Source organism: Chamaea fasciata, unplaced genomic scaffold, assembly GCF_029207755.1.
Source record: "Chamaea fasciata isolate MVZ Bird 193981 ecotype frontalis unplaced genomic scaffold, bChaFas1.0.hap1 SCAF_3, whole genome shotgun sequence".
Classification (NCBI taxonomy): domain Eukaryota; kingdom Metazoa; phylum Chordata; class Aves; order Passeriformes; family Sylviidae; genus Chamaea; species Chamaea fasciata.
In genome coordinates, this window is record NW_027094088.1 from 75,859,692 (window position 1) to 75,884,927 (window position 25,236).

A 25,236-nucleotide genomic window follows, 5' to 3' on the forward strand; every position below is an offset into this window, starting at 1 on the left:
GGACATGCATGTGCTACATCAGGTAGTGCCATCTGCCACTTTGCACTAGAAATTTCATGCTCGTTTGAAGTAGTCTCCTCAGATTCTCCCTTTCCTTTCTGTGAGTTTCTTATAATATCCTTTATTTCATTTATTGTCAGTAGTCACATACAAAATCTTTAAACCCACTGTCCTAATTTAGCTGAATTTCTTGGTTATTTATGCATTTGAAGAGAGTTTGTAATGCATTCCTCACTCAGACATTAACTTATCTAGGCCTCTGGTTTTTCATGGGGGGAAAAAGTTACAGATTGCCCTACCAGTACTAGTCTCCTGCTTTTAAAACACTATCACTTTTGTCAATCTGCACACAAAAGGTTTACATTTCCTGACTATCATGCATTGCTCAAAAGATTCTTTTCTCATCTATTTCAGTTTTCATTTGTGCAGTCTGCAATGAAAACAGGAAAAGATACAAGAGGCAAATTCATTTGTTTAAATTTATTCTGTCAACAGACTATGAATTGCTGACATATTACATACTCAGTATTGTGAAAATATTTCCAATCACATGCTAGGTCTCTTCAATTATCCATACAGAAAAAAATGAATTATTGAAGCACTTGTTTCTTTAAAATGCTTCACATAGAAATGAAAAAAAAAAAAAAAAAAAAAAAAAAAAAAAAAAAAAAAGGAAGAAGCATTTACTGATGTAATGTCAATTCAGGAAAATTATAATACCCCTTTTCAAAACGACATTGAGTTCACCTATAACCTGTAATGCATATAACCTGTAATGCACAGCCCATCCAACATAACCCATAAGCCCGAATTTGACAGGCAATTCTTTTGCTATCAGTTCAAGAAAAGTCCATAAATAGGATTTATCATTTCAGATGTGTACATGTCTACACCTGAGATAATCTCTCCAAGATCTTTTTATTGGCAATGGATTCAGCAAAAAAAAGACACCCTGGGGCACTATTCATCTGGCCTACATTAGAAACCTACTATACACTCAGATGAATCATGCTCAAGAAACCCTGAGTTTCAGTTCATTGATTAAAGAGATAGTAAAGGGTACCTGGAACAATACTGGGTGTTATTAATCCTAGCCTTTATACAAACACAGGAGAAACCCAGCCTGAACAAAATCTGTGAAAGTAATACATGCTTTGGGATGCATCTATTTTGGGTGATTGGTCTCTTCGGTGAATGATCAGAAGATCTCAATCAGGAATGAAGAGCAAAGAGGTCTATGGCTCATTTCCTGATTTTTTAGCTTCTTTAAAACAGATTTGCAAAGCTGGAGAGGATAAGGTCCTGAGTCTTTGATACTGTTTTGAGCAAGGGCTAGAGCTGATAAGGAGCAGGGAGCACTTCCAATCAAAACTATTTAATTACTCTGTGGAATGTCCCAGGTCTGGATCCACCAAAATGAATGTCCAGAATTTCAGGAAACCTTTCTCTTCAACTCTTGCTTGTTTTAGCAGTGGCATTCTATGTCTTGATCTCTTTAGGAGTGAGTTTTGAATAACAAAAAACCAAAAAAACTTAAAAAAACCAACCAAACAAACAAACAAAAAACCACAAAAAAAAAAAAAAACACAACAAAAAAACTTGCCTAATATCACCATGTAAATTTGGAAGTCCTGCCAACTGTATTGGAAGTCCCTCTTAAAGATGACCCTCAAATCTAATCTCTATACAACATTGTAAAACAGTAGACTGTCTTTGCTTTGCTAGAGTATCTGATTTGTATTTTAATTTAAATGCAGATCACTTCCTTTTAAGAGAAGAAACTTTCAGCAGAGAGAAACTGTTAAAAAAAAAAACCAACCCAGGAATAAAAAAGAAATTACTGTTTCTTTCCTTATGGGGAACCTTTTAATAACTCAGCTACAGTCAAGCTCTTTGTGAAATATGGACCTTTCACACTCAGGATGAAAACCATAATCCTCACTCCTTACTAGGTATATTAATAGTAGATTCGGCTTGACATGATGGTCATTAAGGCCCTCAGGAGCTGTGCTATAAATGTCAGGAAATGTTGTCAGATAGTTAAAGGCTCGTTTCATGTGGGCTGCAGTAACTGTATCTTGTTTTCTGTCACGTTGTAGAGGTCCAAACACACATTAACTTGTTCATATGTAGTGAAGAAGAGATGAAATATACCTACTAATATATGTAGTAAGAGTATTAATGCCATATCATTCTCAAATAATATTTGAGTACTTGTCCTAATAATTCTGCAAAAAAAATTATTAGGAAAAAAACCAACCAAACAAACAAACAAAAAAACCCAACCCACACAGAAAATGGATGAAAAAAATAGATGAAAAAGAATTAGTTTGAAAGTCAACAATAAAGTACCAACAAAAAAATAGTGTCCTTAAAGGATCATTTGCACTATTGATGGCGTTCCCAGATGCTTTCAGAAAAACATGCTCTTGGCTATTACATTTGCAATTCCACTGAGTTGCTACAAGGAAATGTAGTATGTCACCACTTTTACTGAACTTTAGTGTTGCAGCCTGTTGTGGGTCAATGCATTCACACAGCCAATTCATTATAAAACCAGGCTAAAATTTATATTATGCAAATAAGCTTACTAACCCATGTTAAATTACAGCTATGCTGTGATGCACAATAAACCACTCTAGAGTGATTCGTTGTGGACTTTTTATTTATTTTCTGTTCTTATGATAAGCCTAAACTAAGCAGAAATAATTCACCATGTAAACACTTCAATGAAATTGAGCTACTCATTTTCAAGAATCAAAACCTACTTCTCAGTACTGGAAGACAGAGATTAGCTTTATTTAGAGAGGAAAAGTGAAGCCGTATTACCTAAAATCTTCAAATCACCTGCATTTAAATTTCTCATCACAGTTCTTTAAAATTACTTCTTAGCAAATTGTGCAATTATATTGAACATCCAAGTATCTTATATTAGAATGAGTACAGATTGACTTTTGCTTAAAAGTGAAAATATAGGCAAATGAATCTCTTGCAGTGAACCATGTTAAAACTAAAGAGGCATTGTAACCATTCTCTGAGTTAAACCTGATCATGGTTTAAGACAAACTTCTCTCAAATCACAGAGAAGTCAGAAGTTTTTTTAAAGGTCAGAATTTGTCTCGGAACAGGTTTTTGTTGGTTTGTTTGTCAAAAAACCCTAACAATTAAAACATCATACTCAACTTCTGAAATATGCCAAAACTCAAACTTAATTTAAGTAATATTTTTGTTTGCAGAGGAAAGATGGACCAAAAGGAAATTGAGACAAAAAATTGTTGTGTTTTCTTACCTGAAAAAGAAAGCAAGGAAGTATATTGGGTCCAATACTTAGATTTTTCCAATCTCAACAGATTCAGAGGATTTTTGAATAAAAGACTAAACTTTACCTCTCCCATCTCTTTTTCTTACTTTTAGGTTTTAGAACTGTAGCCAATGCCTTACATTGTCTTTTCCTGCTCTTTACTTCCCAGTACTTTGTGAAAATGCATCATAATGGTGTTAAATCTATTGTTTTCAGAATTTCAAGGAAATGTATTTTCTCTGTGTACACTGGGAAGCAAGTTACTTTAAAGCTGGAATTGAGCCTTTGGAGAAGGCAGTTGTTTACAGACTTTTCTCACATATTTGAGGTCATTATGGTTGCTATGTGACTTTGTTTTCTTACAGAGCAGTAAAATATATTGAACTACATTCTATACTTAGACATGCTTATGTATAGATGCAGAAAAATCAATATACATCATTGAAATAAAAATTAAGTGAAGACCAAATTCACTCAGTGTACCTAACTCATAGAAAGAGTTGAGACTTAGTAGAACAGTAAAAATAGTTAGCCATTTTTTCCTTATAGAACAGGGTCCTGGTAATCTTGGCCCCTAGGCAGATGGCAGGAAAATTTCAGTTGTACAATGAAAGCAATCAATCCTTCCAGAGTATTCATCATGTTAAAATGTCTAAAGGTGTTACATGATTGTGCCATAAAGCTGCTGAGTGATTATAGGCAAAAACCAGTGTTTGAAAAGCAAACACAATAGATAGCAATAAGAAATAGGCATCACATTTTTGGCGAAATCATGTCCAAGCCAAGTTCTAATCAGAACTTTTAATCAGGGTTAGATAAGAAATATGGAAATAAAAATCTTAGTGAAAAATTAGAATTTATCACCTTGAAAGCTACGTAGGAATTATCTAATTCTTCCATCTAAACACCAGTGAAAGTTTAGCCTAGTCATCTGGGCTCCATGAACAATGAGTGGAAAGGGTCAGTCACTCCAGTGGTGGCACTTCATTTGATGCAAGTTTAGATCTTGATGGCATACTACCTGATACTCACTCCTCATATCCTATCATTAAGTTTCATGAGACAACTAACTGAGAAATGTAACTTCCAGGTAGTTAAAATTGTGTGATAAGTCCAACACTCAACCAAAGCAAAGAAAATTTTACTTTCTCACCAAAAACAAGAAACAGTCTGTAAATTTTTAATAAACACATATCAAAACCAGTCTGTTCAATTTCTATTTTACTTAAGAGACAGCAAAAAACTTAACTAAACCTCTCTGTATGTCAAAACTGCAAAATTTCTTAGTTATCATAAAAACACAACTGAATATTTATTTTTTTTTTTAAATTTAAGTTACAAAAAAATTAACACATTAGGTCCTAAAGTTACTCATCTTTTATAAATTCTGATTTTTTTTTCATTATTCTCCCTATACTTCTTCCCAAGTGAGAAAAATAAAACTATCAGACATTTCAATTGCATCTCCTAAATGACCCTCTGAGATGCTGGCTCATCGTTCTGACAGCTGCAGCTGGGGCCGTTGGTGCTCCAAGGGGTCTGGAGGGTGGTGAAGGGCAGTGGCATGGGACTTTTGGGTCCTGAGGAAAATCAGGGAGCTGCAGAGGTGCCCCTCACTCGTGCAGGGAGCTGATCCAGGTAGACGTGGTTATGGGGAGTGCCATGCACACTCCAGGGTTTCTGCTGATTTATTCACTGCATATTTTTAATATCTCCTGATGATAAGTGCAGTGTGCATAATGTGGGCCTGTTAACTAAAATCAGCATCCTCTCAGAACTGTTTTTGCCAGATTACATAGGTCAGACCCTCCCAGGCAGTCAATCATGCTTATGCAGCCAGTGGTTAAGGGCCAGCAGCCTGTCACATGCTAATCACATAACTTTCCAACCATAGCTGAAAGTGTGTCTTTTTCTGTCACTTAGTCCCCACAGCACATAAATATTTTCTTTGTCCCTTTATTCTTTTGTTGGAGGGCAGTGTATAGCTCTAACCCGCTCCCTGTGCATGTAGACTGACAGGGACAAGGAACACTCTGTGGTGTCTGAAGTTAGTAGTTGACACAAAGAGCAGATTTCTTAGACTAACAAACACACATCACACTCTACAGCTCCAGCAGCAGTTAAATGAGGCCTTTATTTTTCCATGACAATAGGAGTCCTGGACTCTGCATCTGCTGTATAAGATATGGTAAAAAGCATTGAAGTCCAAAAGCTAAGGATGTGAAGTAGATTCAGCCTCTTAAAATCTTATTTCTGCTGTTCTGTATACTTCAGTGGCCTGACTGGACTTGAAATGAAATAAAACAGAAAACAAAATCAGAAGGAAACACAATTCTTCCTCCTCTGTCTATGCTCAGAGATATACCTCTGGCTAAACACAATTCAAAACTGTGGGGGGTTGTGCACACTCACATCTGTATCATTAAGATGAGCTTTCCTCTGCCTTTTCTGAATGTGCCTGTGACAATTGTGGCACAGACAATAGTACTACAGTGGCTGTACAGTTTTTGCTGTGGGCTGCTTATGAATACCTCTGATGCCAACTGCTTCAAGTATTCTTGATATTGCCATGCACTTTATCAACATGTGTTTCCAACAAATGCTATCCTCATTAAAAAAAGACAAATGTCTAATCCTTTACTCTTCTTGTTTCCTATTGTTTCCAGTGCTATAGAAGGATTCTCAAAAGTCTGCTCATTTTCAAGGAATTTGTATTTTATATGTTCATTACTCTCAAGGAAACTGCTTTTAACTCCACATTTGCAAATTCACTAGGAGAAGTCATTGACAGTTATGCTGGCATGTTTAGCTTTAAAATGTTCAAAAGTCTTACAGACTGGAATTAAAAGTGCAAGAGCCCCATATTTAGAATGTTTTTTGTAGTAGTAGTGGTGGTATTAACATGTTTAGGGATGGATTGTAGTCCCAATGGACACTGCAGGCCTAAGTGGAGCAAGCTATAGTTACATTTTCTTGAAAAGCAGAATATGATCTCCATTTTCTTCCTGGAGTGCAATAGACATTTTTTTTCCACAGAAAAAATAACCCCTCTTTTTCATGGCAAATTGAGCACAGAAATCCAAAATGTGCATTCTTTTGCAGAAGAAGTACAATATGCTCTGAGGTTTCAGTTTCAGGGCAGTGACCACCCAGCTGTCCAGGGCCTTTCCAGAAGGATGTCCTACAGCTTTACATGGGGAGGTGCAGCTCTGAAAGCAAATGGTGGCTGGATTGATGTGATAATCCAGGAAGCCAGAGAATGGGTGGATCAGGCCAGACAAACATCTCTATTACTGCAGTTGTAAACCCCTTTTCATGCACACACCTTTAAAGGTGAGAACCTTGTGGAAGGGGAGAACATGATTAACCCATACAAGTCCTAGTGGGAAGTAAACAAACAAACAAAAGGCCCCTGAGGGTTTTCCTGTCTATAGAGAAAAGAAAGTAATGTGAGACAAATCTGACTTTCCTGGTTTTACAAATGTCATCCGAGAACACATATTTATGCAAGACCAGGAAAATAAAAGATAGCATCAGTGTCTATATGTGACAGGAAACTATAGCAATTATTTTGCAAACAGGCACCAGTCACAGCAAAATAACTACATTACGAAATCCAGATACATTATTTTCACCACTGGAGGGCTCCCATATTTTTCCTTTAATTCCATAAGAATATATTAAGATCTGAGGTAAAAAAAAAAAAAGCCCAGAATAAATGGCTTAAACAAAGTGTATTTCCTTCTTTTAAATGCAAGTATAGGCTCACAAGAAGAATTTTTTACACCTTCAGTACACCCTTCTTTCAAAAATAAATATTATTTTGTAAACAGCAACAATACCCTTAGATAACATATGTCATAAAATAAGTACAGGATCCTGTACAAAGAAAAGTGGGATTCTTTCTCATGGTTCTATAGGGATAAATGAGGAAAATTGAGTGGTTTTGTCCAAGCTGCCTACCAGGCCAGCGGCAGATCTCAACTCAGGTCTCCTTGAGTTTGTTCCCTTTATGTTAGAATCATTAGGATGCCACAAAACAAGCAGTGGAGTTCAATGCCTATTAGTCTGTGTTACCTGCACTGACCTCATTACTGTAGAGGTCAGTTGCTTTTAACAACTCTAGTGTATTTACCCTCAGAAAGCATTGCAGCACAAGGAGCTTTTGTCAATGCTAAGATTTCCAAATCATCTTCCATGCTCTAAACTGTCACTCCTATCACTGGACTACCTTTCCTTTTCCTACGTGTGCTGCTTAAATGAATCTTATCTGGTATACTGCTAGCAGATTTTATTATTATTTATAACAATTTAAGCAATGTAGGTAAGGTTATCAGATAATCCAAAAACAGTTAAATAAAAAATGGTTAGATTTTTATATGCTGAATATGATTGTTAGATAAGCCTTCACTTTTGATGATTCTTCTGGTTATCTTTTAAATACCATGGCATTTATCATTGTTGTCCAAACTGTCTACATATTAGGTTTTATTACTTATTTAGATATACCTTTCAGAGATTTGCCACCCCCTGAAATCAGAATCAACAGGCTGTTTAGTTTTTCCAGTAAATGTCTTTAAGTATTTGCAGGTATCTGAGCAGATGAGAAACTTCTGGAGCTCTGCCTTTTCTGATGTTTTAGCTTCTCTTGGTATTTAAATCAAAACTAAAGAAATATCCATCTACTTGCAAACCTGACACTCACAAGTATTTTAAGTGCTTGGATAACCAGAGAACAGATTTAATACATGACAGACCGGGAGATTCTGTAACATGAGGTCTGCCAACATTGCTGCACCAGTAATGTGCCAAGAAGACATAAGCTGTCACTAAAAATACAGCTTCTAACACCTTTGAAAATTATTTAGCCTATTTGAAGCAGATGAGAGTATTAGTGAAATGGTGGGAGGTAGATCTCTTCTAAATAAATTCTGGAAGTTAAATGGCCCCACAAGAATCCTTCTCTAAGAGCATTGAATGTATCATACATAAGACTGCAACCTGAAGATCCTAAATAAAAACAAGAAAGCTGCTCAGTTGGACAGTGGCACTGCACACAAGTTTATTTCTGGATATAAGAATGTAATCAACTATAAGTAACAAGCATTTTTGTGTGACAGAAGTTTCCTGGTTTCTTGTTATAAGAAGCCATGAGAGAACACAGATACAAAACATGGGTTTGTTTCTTTATTCAAAGAGAGAGAAGATCAGGAATAGCATAGCTATTTCAGAGAAATCTCAACATACTAACAAAGGCATCTCTTGCAATCCAAAAGTTTCTGAAGGGAAGTCTTGTTTAGTTTGAAATTAAAATTTCAATATAATCTATTCCTTTGCAATTGCTAAAAAAAAAAAAAAAGACTTGCATTGAAATGTCACCCAGCAGTGCAAGATCGGACAAAAAAGCATTTTTCTTTTTCCTAAATAAGGTGTCCTTACGACAATGTTTATCTTTTACTCAGTCTTCTGACTGTCCAAAATTTTTATATGTTTAATAATTGGCATCTGTTTAGAAGTCAGCTGTTTTAATGACTTCATCTCCTGTTTTTTTTTTTTTTGCCAAGAGGAATTCTAATATCTCAGGAAGGACCCAGTAAGAAATTTATTCCCAGAAAATTCTCAGCATCACGTGCTTGTCATCTGAACTCAACCTTACCAAAAATTCCCCTAGAATGCAATGTTATAGTCATAGTCCTCCTCAAGTACACTTAAAATTAATTTCTGTGACCAAGATTTTCACAACTAATTCACAGTTTTTTTTCCCTACCATCCACTAACACCAGCCTCCTTGTCACTGTTCCTTTTAGCATCAGGTGTGGACATAAAAGTCTCTTCTGACTCAGAACACTGCCCCCATAACAAATGTCAAGTACACTTTTAAAAGGCTTGTAGGAAGTTTGGTAGTAAAACACACTACACCGCCTACCTTTAGAAAAAATATATGTATACCCAATTGTATCTTCAGATAATTTAAATATATCCAATACAAAGTTATAACTACCCTTATGTATCAATGGATATTTGAGTAATTTATGTTAGTATTTTGCCTAAAAATTGGTTTACATTACATTTTGGATAAGTAATCACACATATATTTTTAACTGTGTTTAGGAGAACTGCTTGATATTTTTGGTTTCTCTTTACTTATGTCATGGCATTTCTTATGAACTTTCTGGTATCATATTTTATCTGTCTTATTGTATTTTTATCAGGGTTCTAAGAGGACAATCTTTTTGCTCGTCACCTGCTCTTACAGTTACAGGAAAATCTGACAGATCTACAGCTGACTGTTAGCAAATATTTATGGCCAAAATATTTATTTTTTACAGAAAACTTGTGTTATGTGTATTTCCTTACTTCTTTTCTTTAACTCTAGATTCCATTGTGTTAAAAATAAGGGGAAAGAAGAGATGCACAGTCTGAGAATGTTTTGAGTCTGGCCACTGCTTGCAAAAGCATACAAGCAGTGTGAGAGAGGCTTTATTTTTCCTCATCGGTATTTAGCTACTGCTCTAGGAATTCAGAAATAGTTTGGAAAGGATTTGGAAATCTGCTTCAGAAAGACTAAGACTTCTTCAGCAAAATACAATTTCACAAGGACATAGGTACCAGTGACAACATGAAGTCTGTCTGAGGGCAGTGGGATGAATAAGGTCTGACTTCTGACTATTTTGGGAATTAGAAGGATAATTCAGTGTAGGCCAACATGCAGGATTTGAGTTGTAATCACAGTTGTAATTCCTAAGGTATTTGTATTTATGTGTTCATGGACAGACTTTTTATAACATAGATTCTTCAACATTCCTGTCCATTTCAGTCACCTGTTTTTCTTATATGACAATTTGCGTCTTACGCTTCTGAGATTTTTTTTTCCTTTTTTCTTTGATTTGGATTTTCATCATTGAATATGGTTATTGATTCAAGGAGCACAAGGAGTGCTATCTGAGATCTTTTAGCATAACTTGCTCATTTTCAGGTGTCATTTTATTTCTTTTTATACCAGTTCCTTCTATTTTTAAAGAAGATTCTACAGCATTTTATATATTATGTAAATTAAGTAAAATCATAGATTCATTGTACTTAAAAAAAAAAAAGAAAAAAAGAAAAAATGCCATGATATTAGCCCTTAAAACTAAGTCTTACCAGGTGAAGAAATATGCCTTCATTAATTGATCTTTAATGCAAATGGACCTGATCCTTCTTCTATAAATTTCATACCAAAATCATTGGATCCTGGTCTTGACATCCTTATTTGAACTCTTCCTTGTACTCTTTTTGACCAGTCATTTCTTAGTTCTCATCCCAAACTCAGTAATATTATGATTGCTTGTATTTTTTCAGTGTTAGTTATCAACACACTATGCAGAGCTTTGCATACATTTCCCATTGGGACTTTAATTGGAAGGGATCTTTTTAACTTCACAAACAGAGGGGTTTTAGTATCTTAACACAGTCTGCTCTAATATACTTTATATTGACAGCTATCAGAAAGAGAAGAAGATGATATTGATTCTGAAAAAAGCAAAACAACTCAAACACAATACCTCAGATTTTTCTAAATCAGTTATGAAAATAGTAGATTGATATCTTGATACCCTATTTGGAATTACTACCCAGTGTGATCTAGATAAATATTTGCTCTTGTTGCTAGAGAGAGCTCGAGCTGATAACAATAGATAAGTGTGTCCTGCTCTTGAGCGTTAGAGTAGATTAACATTCTGTCCTAATTTACTAATTGGTTTCTCCACAATCTCATTAGGATGATTTGTTGTGTTTTGTTGTTGCTATTAGACAAGTCAATAATACTGCAAGTACTAAATCATAATACCGATATTGTCACGGATATTTTAAAACTTCAGATTAAAGGAAGACTGTGAATTATGGAAATATGGACTTAGGTCTGATTCTCTCTTACTTTACAGAGGCAGGGAAGCATGGCATTTCAAGGTAAATTTTTAACAAATTAATTTATTCACTTCTTGAAGGAGAAGGAGGACTTGCCAATACCGTACCCCTTATTTTAGTATTGTTTGTATTTTGACAAAAAAATAGGATGCATTAATGAAATAAAGTTCAGTTTTAGGATATCTTATGAGTTCAGTTAGGTCAGAAGGTAAAAAACTTTAATATCTTTGTCTAGTAGATAATTCAAAATAGTGTCTGAACATACATAAGGTATATCTGGAATCAGCTTTAAAATTTATTCATATTAGTATCTTGCCAGTATCCAGAAATAGAGCGTGGAAAAGAATGTTAATAACCAATGATGGAGAGGTAATAGGGATGAAACCTCCCAGTATTCAGGTTTGCCAAAATACTTGGATTATCTGATTTGTCTAGTGTTTCTTCTAAACAAAGGAAATTTCTATTGGGTATAACAAGATTTATGGAGGTAAGAACTTTTTACCAGATGAGATTACATGTTTAAAGTTACATTATGTCATAGAAAGAAAGAAAAAATACTATAGAAAGTGAAGCAATGAATGAGCATCAGTGCAATGGGTGTTGTGAACCTTTTGTGTTTGGTTGAGTGCATATACTAGGCCTACAAGAAAATGTAAGACTGAAGAGAACATTGAGAATTACACCCTCTAAACTTCCATGAGGAAATGAGTGGAGATTGTTATTAAATTAAAAAGTGCATATGTGTAGAATAAAACTATGGGTTGTTTTGCAGAAATGTTTCATTCATACATTGGATGAACTTTATTGTGAATATATTTTTTAATTTTTTTTAATCTGATAGACAGTATTTATTTGACAAAACCATAGCTCTACCAGGAACACATTCAGTTTTATTAATCCTAAAAAAAAAAAAAAAAAAAAAAAAAAAAAAATACCCTCAGATCTGAAGAAAGGATGCATGACATCAAAGAATGTGTATTGATATTTTAAAAACAGAAATTTCAATGTATTGTTACACAAAGGATTCCCATTTTGAAATACTCTGCTTAACTCAGAATAAAAACTTTAAAAATAAGATATAACCTTTGAAATGCAATGTTTCAATATTAAGAAATTAATAAAAAAGTAACTTTATCTCACTTCTTTTACTCTCTATGTTGCCTCTTATATTTTGAGAGATAGAGATATTCCTAGATTCCTAGCTTATATCCCAAACCGATATAGAAAAAAACTCACCTTCAAAATCTGTCACAGGACAGAAAATTCACACAGCTCTGGTTTTGCATGCCATCTGTTTTCTTTTTCTGTTTCAGCGTAGGGCAACCTATTTTTGATGGTGCACAGTTGTACTTCAGTCTAGAGATGACTTTGCTGTCTGGACTAGTACCAGTTTAGGCCATTTGAGAAATTTTTAACTTCTAAAACACAGAGAAGTCAATAAAATATGTTCTATCAAAAAAAGAAAGAGATTCTTTTGGCTACTTGGTAGGTTGATTGAGAACTCCCTCCAGTGTACTCCCACCCTATTGTTCTTCACCTGTTTTTGCATATTTTTCACTTGCTTCATTATGTTTCTTAATTCCAAAAATCTGATTTGCATGAAGTCTTTGGATAGAACTTGTCATCATAAACTTGCTTAGAGGTTTTCCAGTTACATCCTATGTGGGAAGAGAAACACATTGTGTAATTTTAAAACAAGACACAAAGACTCAAATCTACTAACAAAAAAAAAAAAAAAAAAAAAAAAAAAAAAAAAAAAAAAAAAAGTAGGGTAGACTCAAGATTCTGAGAGGTCAATAAAAAAAAAATCTGAGTATTTTTAAATTTTTTTTACCCACAAAGTTGATTACATAACATAAAATCTTTCACCTCTGAAAAGTCTACATGTACCTGTAAGACAGGAGTGGGCTTTGAATCATATAAAGGTATTAAGAGACTGTGTAGTGAATAAGGCAGCTGTTGCTGCTACCCTGGTGGAGGAACTGAACCCAGCTATCTGCACACTCTTTTTGGTGCGAGTAAAACAATTATTTCACCTTGGCCTTAAATGAAGGCTGGAATAAACATGTAAGAAATAACAGCCCCTATCCCACCCCCCCCAAAAAAGTTATAAAATGGCCACCTGTAAGAAATGCACAAAATGAGCCAAAATTCAACAGAGTTTTTTATTTTAACTGTATAGAAACAGATTTGCAAATATGCATGCACCGAAAGCAAAGTGAGCCACTCTGGTCTCTCACTAACTGATCAACAAGCAGCAAACCACTCTTCTCCTTTAAATCCTTCCAATTCCCTCAAAAAACTCTGGTTAACTTGCATTTGTAATATATTCATGCATTACAACTTCATAACTGATTTGGGACTAAAAATGAACATTTAGATAATTAGTACAATCCCACACTGATGAAAAATATGGGATGTAAAACAAGAACTTGAGATGTCAGCTGTAAACCTCTTATACAGCTAGCACAAAATGTTGAGTATATTTAGAAACCTCATAATAATAGATAATGAAAATTACTTTACTTGAGCCAAATAACTGCTTTAAACTCATATCTGGAAATGCAGGACACTGTCTAAAGTATTCAGCATGATAACCATTGTATTTAACATAGAAATAATATCAACTGTTTCACAAGATATGAATACTTGCAGTTGTAAAAGTGATTATCCTAACTAAAGTAATGTGCAGTTGATTCATAATGGGAGAAGTATTTCTTATGGAATCATTAGTGATATGCTAAAACTGTTTATTTTTATTTCCAGGACTTGTCTTTATAGAAAATATTTGTACAATGGGCATGAATTTGTTATTTGTATGCAATAGGGTATAGTCACTGTTGCAAATACATCAGAAAAAGTGTGGTTTTATTTATTAATTCCATAAAATTTCATAGACATAAACAAAGCAATAAAATCATTTTATCATGGTATTGTAAGCAATATGGCTATGGGGAAAGGTGAGAGTAAGTGAAATGAATTGGTGCTTAGGATAATGAAAGTGAGGGACTAATGGGACCCAAAGGACTCAAGTGAAATACAGCCAGATTCCTAGTAAGTTTCCTACAACTCCTCAGAGTGTAATTCTGCTTAGATTTGACCAATAAACTGCAACAGCCACTCATTTCTAATCCCAGGCTTTTTATAAGCACTTTGCCCAGTCACACTGAATAGTGTAAGACGAAAGCAGCAGAAGGTGAATAACTCTGCAGTGTCTGATGGAAAATAATTAAATAGTTCCACAAAAAGTGAAGGGTTTGTGCTTAGAACCATGGAAAGACGCTACCTTCCTTTCAGAGTAGGAAGAGGGATTTAAATGGATTTATGAGGAATATTGGAGGAGAAGTAATGTGAGTCAACCTCTCTCTTCTCCCTCTCTCCCCCCACCCTGCTTTGTCTCTATTCCCCATCACCTTCCTCCCCCATCCACCTACCTGCCTGAGATATTTTCCTCTAGACACACTGAAGCTGCACAGGAATTCACGCTCTAAGTGATGTTACTTCTTTTCTTTACAGGACCCCCTTTCTTCAGAGATGAAAAAAGATCTCTCAGTGCTATAGGTGTGTGACCTGTGGTGAAAAACCAATTCTAGAAGTCATTTTGAAAGGCACCTAAGTTCAAAGTTCACAAAAAATATATTTTTATCTTCTTTTATTTTTTTACCAAAAAAAAATGGGTAGTCATGGCCAGGAAGAACTTAAAATTAAAAGAAGTCATGTGAGAATCCCTTTTAAAATATTTTCTTCTGAAAATCAGCCCTATAGACCCTGGGGTTTGACTGTTTGCTTTGGTTAAGTATCACTGTATTCTTAACAAACCTTGTCTCAATCACTCAACCTTTTAAGTTTCACCCACCATTGCCTTTTTGCATTTAGACTAAATAAGTAAGGTACAATAATCACTGGGTGTGCAAACCTACCCAACCTGCTAAGAATTTCTCACCCATACTCGCTGTGAGACTTTTTCTTTCCTCTTTGGTTAAACACACACAAAAAATGAGACACGTTCATATCTCATTTAGTCCACAGGCAGTGCATGATCCCGAATCAGGAGTCACTAGTAGAGCTTCAGAGTCTACCTGTAACCCTGTTGGACTCAGAGAGATGCATTATATTAACTTAACTTTGTTGGGATCAAATTCAAATTGGAACCATATTCTTCCAAACCACCAAACATTTTGGGATCCTTCAGGGAAAAAAGGATAAATGCAAGATATTAGTGAGCACTGCTAATTAGGATCACTACCAGTGGAGCAGATTAACATGTAGAGTGTAAAAATTTAGCTAGCAAAGGAACAAGTCTATATGACGAGATAAATGAGAAATAATAGACATCAATGTCTTTCACATTTAACACAGTAAGAATCCGTTCTCCCAGCTTAGTTCATCCTAAAGTGGAAAAATACTTTGTAGTTCTTTGTTAAAATATCACCATAGATCTGAGTCTGAGCTTAAAGGTTATCCCTGGGGGTTCAAAAATATTAATATTTATTATTCTGTTACTCTCCCTTTCTCTTTAAGAAGGAATTCTAGTACTAAGCTAGAGTTGGCTAAGCAAGCTAATACTTGCAGGTATGCACATTATAATTAAACGAAACCTCTAAAAGGCCTGTGTACTGGTGTTCTGATCTAAAATTGGACCTCTCTGCTATTATTGCAATAACTCAAAAATCGAATAAACAAGCCATCATTTTGACATTAGACAAAAAATAATATTGGGAAAAAATTGTATGAAAATTAATATTAAGTATGAAAAAATGAAATATGATAAACAGCCACGCAGCACAAAGCATAAAAAATAGCTTTTGGAGGAGCACATTACAAAGATAAACCAGCCAGTAAAACTTTGAATAAATCACATTTTATCCACTTGTTGTGACGTACAACCATGGGCATTGATAACTTCAGAACTCCAGGTCCCCATGAAAAACATCTTTTTCAGAGGTGGCCTGTGCCTCAAATCAGATACTGTGGGAAGACTTCCTATAATTTTCTTTTGATTTCCTCCCCTAGACCAGTTTAATAAGATTCAATCCAAACACCAGTTTCAGCTTCTGATGTGAGCAGATGGCAAAAAGCAGGGACCAGAGCAATTACAGGATAGTACACAGAAAACAGAGAACAAAAAAGATGATAAAGGAAATCTGGACATCTTTTTATTATCTGCTATTTAAGCAGGGCACCTTTCTGGAAAAAGGGAAGGATTACCTCAAGGTTATTTATTCATTTACCAGCAATCAACAAGGTTCAGATAGTTGAAATCCCCAGTACCCTGAGAGTCAGTAAGAGGCCTCATGCATATGTTCTACTTTATGTTGCTCATCTGCAAAACAATGAGGCTTGTAATGATGTGAAAGGTTTAATGGACTCTCTCCGGGTTTGTCCTCTATCCAAGCTCATTGTTATTTGTGTAATGCAATCTTCTTAAGAGTGTGGTTCCCGCAGGGAGATGAGAAGGAAAGGACTGGGATGTGGACAGTAGCTCATGTCAGGGATCACGGATCATCCAGTTAATAGTTTTACATTTAGAATCCCCTAATAATCTGGTTCTAAAGATCAGCTTGCTAACACCTAGAGCTGGTTTTGATTATTTTGCACCAAAAAAAAAATCCTTTGAGTTTCACCGTTCGAAAATTAGCTAAATACAGATCAGAAAGTATTATCAGTCAGTTAATTAAGATAATTATTTTATTATTATCTAGATTGAGGGAGGCTAAGGCAATGATGAAGGTATTTAGTGCCTTAGCAGGCCATTATGTGGCAACAATAACAACAGAAGAATAATCAAGAAATATAGTATGCATCTTTGACAAAGATACACAGGAGAAGTGATATTTTGATGCACTGGTTACGACACAACTTCCCTTAAAAATTGTGGCTTACTTGAATATTTGCTTAAAAATTAATATGAAAAAGGAATTCAAACCCCATAAGCATCTTTGAAAATCTGAACCTGAATATTCAGTATTAACCATCTGAAAGCACCTTTAATCTTCTTTTTAGTCTTAAAAAAAGTGTGAAGGAAATCAAAATTAAATAAAATCATCCCTATGGTCTTTTCTTTGCATCTTCATTTGTCTGTGGAAAAAAAAAAAAATAGCTAGCACGAGCCTCCAGTAAGTATTTTAAAAAAATTTTAGAGGTATCAAATGTTTTTTCACATACCACTGGCTTTGTCACATTTGCTTTTAAACTCACTTCTAGTCCCAAAATTAAAGGCCAAGTTAGTGCCATCAAGTAAAATAATGAAGCTGTGATATTTCCCTTGGGAAATCTGTCACTTCCTAGAAAATTTTTCAGATCAGAGTGGAGAAAACAAAACTGTTATAAGAAAGGAACAGCCTACCAAAAAATAGACTCTGAACAAGATTAATATGAATCATAGATTCCCAGAGTAGAAGGCCAGAAGGGACAACTGCTTCACCTACTTTGACCCTTGACAAACCACGGGACGTTGCATTTCATCTACTTAACCTTGTATCCAGCCCAGCCACATGTGTAGGACTGCAGCAAAACTTCTGCTTAGCTAAAGGACATCTTTGAGAATTCAGGCAATTTTGAAATCAACGTATCACAGGAAGAGGAATCCAATAAATTTCTTTCAAGCACTTTCAATCTTTTTTTAACAATAACTAGTCCTCTTTATGTGAGAAAACGTGTCATTTCTCTTTTGAATGTGTCAAATAGCTGCTGCTATGCCCTTTGCTCCTATTATTTTATGAAAATGCCATTATCATAGCTCTTAGACTGATTTAGGTTTGAAAGGAATCAAGAGGTCATCTCATGCAAACCTCAACTCACAGAAGGAACAAAATCAATAACAAATCAATTTTTATTTTTTTTTTTTAAAGAAGGAAAAGCACTGTGTAATGTCATTTCCTGTTCTCTCTTTGTAAAGGAGTCAGGAGGAGTATGTCGTATAACTTTCATTCTATCAACATTTTTTAAAAAGTGGAGATGCCAAAGCTGAATAAAAAACTGTAATACACATCTTATTAGTATTATACATATTACAAAATGTCATTATTCCTTTCTTGCCACATCTTCACTCAAAAAGCTTTCAGGCATTTAATTTAAATTGTGCCTTTAAATTTTTTTTTCGAACACTGATTTACAATATGTGTTTTCTTTTTTATCTACCAATTTTTTTGCATATGTGCAATTTTCCCTGTGTGATGTACACTCATTTCCCTGCAACGTTATTTCTCGTACAAATAATATTTATACAGGTCTAGATATATGGGCCTGTTTGACTGCATGATCCAGATATTTTAGAATTATCCTTTTACCATCATGATGACAATTGTTCAGTTACAGATTTCAATCATAGGGATTTTATGTTAACTTTCACAAAAACTTATCCAGAATTTCATATGCATGTATTTTTATTTCTCCAGTGCCCTTTCTCCAGATTGTTTCCTCAGATATCATAATTTGATTTTGTCTTTTTGATCTATACCAAACCACTGTATGAAACAAACACTATTTCAAAAACACTATATTCACTATTTCTGCACCTTCAGGCAGATCAACACTTGTAGATCTACCTCGACTCTAAAGATTTGGCCTTTCCTGCTTGATTAAAATTTTGGTCTGTCTCCCTGACTACTGGTCTGATTTTTTAAAAACACAAGATCAAGGTGGATGAAGGTGGATGAAGGTGGAAAAGATTAAGGTGGGGTCTGGATTTTTTTAGTTGTTTGTCTTGGTGGGATTTTTTTCTGTCCCAGCTCATTACTCTTTTTTTAAATTTTCTCTAAATATCATCACCCTGTCCCTCATCACTTAAAGACCTAATCAATTGAGTCTACAAACTGAATGATGTAATGACTCCAACATCTTTTTTTATTGTCAGATTCTATGTACAGGAAACTTTCAGTACACCAAATTTCCATCACAAGGTATATCTTTCCACACACAGACACACACTAATCAAGTTTTTATTCAGGTTCTCACCATATTCAAAGTGCTTCAGCCAAATATCATTTTAATAGCTCATTGCTTTGGTAATGACAGCCCTCTATATGCATCTTTCTATTCATTCTGCTTCTATCACACCAAATTGAGATTACTTTTTTTTTATATTCAAGGCTCTTTGGAGCCCCTAATCTGCTCAGCCTTTCTTGTTTGCTACTGAAGTGTCAGATCCCATCTCTGCTTGATGTTCCTACATGTTTTGGAAAATACATTTGTACACAGTTCTGTGACAATACTTGTTTCTTGTAGCTTCCTAAAAATCATTTGACTGTGCTTCTACTGGTTCATCCTCATTAATTCTTTTTGCTGCCTACAGTAATTTTCTCAGCTGTGAACCTCCCTTCTTGCACACTGATCAAAATTATCTCACTTTTTCTTTTCTTTCAGTACACCTTCCCTCGCTCTCTCTCTCTCTCCCTCCCCCAGCCTGCAGGTACTTCATGGTTTTTCACTAGAGTTAGACAGCTGATTTACTCAAACAGGAACTCTGGGTTTGTGACACAAATCAAAGATTAACCTGAAGGTCAAAAGTCTCATTTCAAGCCCTGAAACATTTCATGTTTTCTGTTTATTTATTTGTTTCCTGGGTGGGTTTGAGTTTTTAGAGAAATGGGAAATGGTACCAGACTTTATATTTCATGGAATTAAGAAATCTATAGATGTGAAAAACAGAAGAGGTATGTTCAAGGAAATAAAAAGAGAAAAAAAATCACTTCTTTATGTGCTGGTTTTTTTATATGAGCAGAGGTTAAAATTTCTCATTTAATGCAAGCACTTTTTCTAATAAATATCTACTGGAGGAAAACATCAAAATATTTCATACTTATTTTTTTTCTCCTCTCTTCTACTTTATGTTTTCTTAAAAAGGTGCAAAAAGAAATGAAAGTATCACTAGGAAAAATGTGAACAGAAAGTGAAATACCATCAGAACTCCTCACAATTTTTGGTTGTTTTTGTTGTTGTTGTTGTTGTTGTTGTTGTTGTTGTTGTTGTTGTTGTTGTTGTTGCAAAACAGAAAATTAAGGAAGAAAGTTTCCTCCAAACTTAATATTAACAGCACTTTTCCTTTTCTGAAATATTAACAGCACTTTTCTGATTAAACACTTTCAAGCAGAAAATATTGGCCTGCCTGGTGCATTTGTAATTGTATTTATGAAGATTTGGAAGTGTTTAAAATCTCCAGATTGTGCAACTGTTATTTTATATTACTGCAAAATCTTGTTGCAGGTCTCCACTCATTGCTAGCTGTGTACATAATGCTATTATTTGAAAGAGTCATCAGCCTATACCATTATTGTTTGTATTTACAATTAGCAATACATGTCACACCTTTGCTTCACAAGGTTGTGAATGTCCCAAAACACTTTAAAAATAATTTAATGTGTTCAGTAGGAAATTCAGAACAGCTTCTCCTTATCTCCCATCACCAAGACCACAATGAGCAACCAAAGAGTTAAGCTCATTTTTTCCTATTATTTAAGCTCATTTTGAGCATTAAGCTCAAAAAGTAAAATATCATTCCTTTTTGGTATTCAAAAAGACCAGCAATGAACCATTGAGGTAGGAAATTAACCAATTAATTAATTTCCAGTAAAGAAATACAGAAATGTCTATATCAATGTGCAACATACCATGAAACTCTTAAAATAGTAGACACAAGTCTATTTATATACATTCCGGAGAAAAGCATGTTCAAACTGAAGTAAGCCTTAAATCATATTCAATTGTGTCAGATATTTATTATGACTAGACAAAAAATACTTTTTTAGAAGGGACTGAAAACTTCTGGTTTTCTTAAATGAGCAAAACTAAAACTCAGAGGGAATATGACTTCAGTCTATAAACATATCAGGATAAAAGCGGAGAGAGAAAAGTGAATAGATATTTGAGCTAAAAGCTAATATGTAAATAAGAATAAACAAGTACAAAAAGTTCATGTATAAATTTTGCATGAAAATTAGGAAGTGTTTTCTAACCTCAGAAGAGCAAAAATCTTTTTAGACTGACCAGAGAAAAGTGGAGCAGATCTCAGAAGTTCCAAGATGGAGATAATAAAAGAACTTTTATGGCACATTTGGTCATGGCAGGGATATTTAAACAGAAAAACCCTAGTTTTCCACAAATCTGTAATTTCAGACTATCTCTCATACTAGAAGTGCCACATTCACGTCCCTAGAAAATACCATTTATCATAAGATACCTTATATCACAGAATGGCTTGGGTGGGGTTGGAAAGATGTTTAAAGATTATCTAGTTCTAACCCCCCTGAAACGAGCAGGAGCAGCTTCCACAAGATCAGATTTCTCAGAGCCCCATCCCACCTGGTCTTACTTTCAGGGATGCAGCATCTACTGCTTCTCTGGGAAACCTGTTCCACTGCCTCACCCCTGACCCCATGAATTGTTCCAGGGTTAATTTTGGGTCTTCTATAATCCACAGGGTACATAAGCAGTAGTATATCTATATTCAACCATTTTGTAGGGCTTGCTCAAGCTGAATTTGTCTGTTGCACGCATTAATGAAAATAGACCAAAAGAAGCCCCTGAACAAGGAGCCAGACTCTGAAATACATAAAAACTACCAGCTGCAGAGCTTGCTTTTAGTCTAGTTGATCTATCAACTTTTCTGTGAATTCTTAATGTGCTTTTGTATGTATGTAGCAGCAAGTTTCTAATCAAAAGTATTTAGGTTTTTTATAATTCCTATATACAAGTGTGTATATTGTCATATATGTGTATGTATTTATGTACATACATATAAAAGTACAACTATAGATACATATGTATATATAGGTATAAATATACAAATACATATCCATAAACCACCACATAATGCCTCTAATGGAGAGATGAATAACACGATGTTTACTGGAAGACTGTAAGTGACTTGGAACACTTTTAGTGAAACACTTCAACATTTTTCTAATATAATATTTTGAAAGGGCCCAGGGTCAATACAAATGTAATATATGGAGCCTAAAAGAAAATTTGACAGAAAATTTGTCCAAAGAGCACAGTAAGGTGGCATGTAAAAACAATAATGGGCCATTATGCTGTCTCATTAGAGAAATTAAAGCATTGCACACACTGCCTGACTCACAGTGCCTGGCTTTTTTACTGAACAACTTGAATCTTGTGTTTTCAACTCAAGAAGTGATTTTTAAAGTGTAATTTCCCTTTCAACTCTAAATATTTAATAGTATCAGATGTGGCAAGCTTGTTTGGGAAGCTGAAAAGGCAGAGAACTATTGGATGCCCACAATTGCTCTTTGGTTAGGCAAGCACTAAATTTTGTATGCAAACAGGCTAAATGAAGTCTTTTCAGGTGCAAACAGTGGTGATTAATCCTCTGCATATTTGCAGAAAACTCCATATTTTGAAAACCTTTATAGATACAACGGCATAGAAAACACAGTATATATGAAGTTAACATATGGAGGATCTATACACTACACAACTTTTCTAATTAGAAATGTACCTGCAGCATTGAATTCAGTTTGAAGGATGTACCTATCTGGAAGTTTTGCAGCAGGTCACCAGTAAATTTTCCCAGCATTCTTTCCTCAGGAATGTGGAAATTCCCTCCCATCATGTAATTTATGTTAAAATCTACTTTACTAGCCAAAGTTCCTGATACATTGGTATGGTTACTTTTTCTCTTACAAAGAAACTAGAAAAGAAATGCTTCTTTGAAGAAATGATTATACTTAGAAGCATGTATCATGCAGTCTTGCTATAAAACTATGTCTCTAGTTCATTTCAGTTTAAATATTTTTTGGTTGGAATCCTAAGTTTTTAGTTGCAAAAAGAAAAAAAAAAAAAAAAGAAAAAAAAAGACAACCCAGCAAACTGAAAAACTCTGCATTCAAATTTGTTACAGTGTGAACATTCAGAATCTCTCATCACAAAGGCACTAAGTACACTTTTCTGTGGGTATATATTGAGGGCATCTGTCTGAATTTATCATATTGGAAGTGACTGGTACACAAACTGCATTTATTTTATAGAAGAGGGTGAAGAGAGCAAATACAATTTTCCCAGATGTGTTTGGAAACACTAAACAAATTAATTAGGTTAGGTTTCTTACTTGGGATAAAGAGAGAGGATACTACAGAAGACAAGGATATGACTCATTCATTAAACACTTTATTTCTAGGCCTTCCACGACATTTATTGTGCTAGCATTTAGCATGCTTATGAAATGCTGGGAACATTTAATGTGCATTCTGCTTCTGTGAGTTACAGATTTACCACCTCCTTTGTGCTGATGCAAGTCTGAAGCCCAAAGTCAATGAACCAAAGTTTTCCAAGTCTGGGAGCTTGAATCCAAGTGCCTTGAATCAAGCATAGCTGAAATAATAACCTCTGTTTCAATTTCCTCTTCAGCAGTACTTTATAGCTAAACGTGTATATATGAAAGAACCAAACTGTTAGAAGACTAGATAGAGCAGCGGACATTATAGGACAACTGTTACAAATTAGCTTATTCTTTTCTGGACTGCTATATTTAGTCTGACTCATTCCTAAAGTTCTCAAAATCTTTTAAAGGTATTCTGTATCAACAATCTTTCTTTTTGTTTCTTTTTTTTTTTCTGAAGTGTTGTCCAAATTATATCTTTCTTTGAGACATATGTATATGTGTGTGTGTGTGTGTGATTCTTGTTTTTCTCATTGAGACAAGTTGTCCTGAGTAGTCATTTTATGTTCATATATGGCTGTATAGCTGCATTGACTCATGAAATTCATATGTCAGTTTTGGTTTTTGGTTGTTTTGGGAGGATTTTGTTTGGGATTTTTTGTTGTTTTGCTTCTACCTGTAGAAGAAATGACAGAAAATCCACTTATTTTCTCTTTCACTGCCCTGTGCTCTTCCTTTCTGTTCAGGGACATATTTTGATTTAAAGGATAAAGCTCAGAGTATGGGCAATGGTCCACAGCTATTCCTGGGATTTTGTGAAATTATCTGCGAAAAGGAAAACACAAACCTGCTTAGCATCTACTCTATAATCTGTCCCTGGATCCTAAATGGAGTTTAAATTGGCTAAACTTGAGTATTTTTGCCACCTTATGCTTACATTTACCTGTAATTACCACCCAATAGAGGCACAGGTGAGTCTTCTCCTGAAACCTGTCAATGATTGTAACTGGTAAGTCAGACCAATAACACAGAAAACAAAAGAGGCACACAATTTGTAATTTGTAGAGCCTAAAATGTTTGTCAAATAATTTCTACTGCTGAGTTCAAAATTATATGAAACTTTATTTTTGATGCAGCAAGGTTTGATGGTCTAGAGAAGTGCTGACTCCTGAACTGACTAGCAGGACATCACAATGTGAAACTCTGCAGACAGACAAGGCTTGGCAGCCTTCACCACAAATAAGAAAAATATTTATGGAAAAATCATATGACAAAGGATTCAAAAAACAGTCTTAGAGAGGTGTTGACTATCACTGACTCCATGACAAGTATTTTGAAACAGCAAGGAAGTAGAATAAACTTTTTGCCTAATTCTAGGATATAGTAAGCATTTGTATGAGGAGTATCCTAAGAAAGAGAGAAAAGCAACTCGTGGGAGTTTTGCACTTAAATCCTCATAGCTGGACACTCCCAAGTTTTGTGCTTTGGCTCACTGAGAAAACTCAATGTTTTTGCCATTTGACACATGTTTAAATGTCTGCTTGTTTTCTCTGCTTCCATCTCTTCTGATCTTTGGAGGGTTTTTCGAGAGAAACATGAAGTTTTTGTGCAGTAGGAGAGTATATGGAAATTACCTGAATATCCTAACATCACTCCTGCTCTTTGCAGAGGAATGAAGGGAGAAAAAGGGAAAGCTGGGTCAGGGTCATGTGAGGTGGAATCAGAGTTGTATCATCTGTATATTTCTTTCAATTGAAAGAAAACAGGAGCAATTCAGCAATATGGTGAAATGACTGAGTAGGAATTTGGAATACTGATTCCTGGATAAAAGTTAGCAGAATCATTTAATCAGAAATGCCTTTTACCAGAACATGAAAATGCCTTAAAATCTCTCAGCCCTGACACGTGGTGGAAG